General features: G+C 38.0%; 1 non-coding gene across 1 annotated transcript; it reads left to right on the forward strand.

The window, feature by feature from the left end:
• The first annotated feature begins 764 nt into the window (after positions 1–764).
• TRNAM-CAU (transfer RNA methionine (anticodon CAU)) lies at positions 765–837 on the forward strand. The gene has a single exon. It is a non-coding gene; the product is annotated as a tRNA-Met (tRNA).
• Positions 838–1,324: the final 487 nt, after the last annotated feature.

Genomic DNA, 1,324 nt, shown 5'->3' on the forward strand with positions numbered 1-1,324 from the left:
GCTTCCATCTAATGCACATATGGCCCTACAGAGAAGTTGAAGAGAAACTCATTCGACCCAGGTCAGCCAGCCTGAATTTCTTTGTTCCAACTTCCTTGATTTGCACCTAGTGATTCTTCCACCTGCTAGTACAGGTAGTCCCTGCTAGGACTGGTAGTCCACTGCTAGTCCCTTTTCATCCTAAGTAGTCAGTAAGGAAAGAAGGGAAAATGTACAGGAAAAAATCATCTCAAACTACTGGTAGCTTTAGAAGTCTACAGAAATTACCTTATGCAACCTAGTTGGCAAGGCATAGTTGTTCAACTAAGACCATGTTAGCAGGTTAACTACTAGTCTTCAAGAGAATGCTATCATTTGTCTCTGGATAAAGAAGAAAATGAAGCTATATTCTGTATAATTAAATAATGATAAATGTCAGGACAATAAACTACATTTTGCACCCATCCTTTCCCCAAAATTTTCTATGGTCTCAGTCCTTTCCTGGATCTTTAAGGATAGGAAGCTTAATATAGAGAAAGGTCATATAAAAACACTGGTTGACTTTCCCTTGGTGTATTGCATCTCTATACAAGAAAATTCCCTGTACATAATCAAAGAAACTTTGATTTTGAAAGACAATTTGAGCCATCATTGAAATGTACTTTGAAGACCATAACACTTGATGATTCCAGTGTTCTACCAGTTTCAGTCTTCAAAGGAAAATGCTGATGTTGTCGTTTGTGTGTCAGCAGAGAGATGTACACAGATAAAGTAGCTTCTAGCTAGCCTCCTTAGTGCAGTAGGCAGCCTGTCAGTTTCATAATCTGAAGGTCCTGAGTTCAAACCTCAGAGGAGGCAGTTTGGCTTTTTGCCTTCTTTCTCTGTCAAAAGAGAAAAAAAGAGAAAGAGAATTTTCAGAATAATCTCCTATTAGTTATTTCATGTTCCTCTTAGTAACTTTACTTTTTCGCACTGATGTTAGTTAGTAATAGTTACAATGAAAATAAAGAAGTGTGGGCCATGTCAAAAAATAAGCCATTTGAGAGTTATGATTATAATATTATTAGATGCCAAAACTCATGTCAAATATTTAATCAAAGACATTGTTTCAGGGGTGTCTGGTTAGCTCAGTCAGTTAAGCATCTGACTCTTGATTTCTGCTCAGGTCATGCTCTCACAGTTGGTGGGATCAAGCCCCACATCAGCGAAGAGCCTGCTTGGGATTCATTCTCTCCCTCTCTCTGTGTTCTTCCCCTGCTTGCTCTCTCTCTCCCTCAAAATAAATAAATAAACTTAAAAAAATTATAAAGACATTGCTTCAGATAGGAAATGCGACATGGATTGA

Source organism: Prionailurus viverrinus, chromosome F2, assembly GCF_022837055.1.
Source record: "Prionailurus viverrinus isolate Anna chromosome F2, UM_Priviv_1.0, whole genome shotgun sequence".
NCBI classification, from domain to species: Eukaryota; Metazoa; Chordata; class Mammalia; order Carnivora; family Felidae; genus Prionailurus; species Prionailurus viverrinus.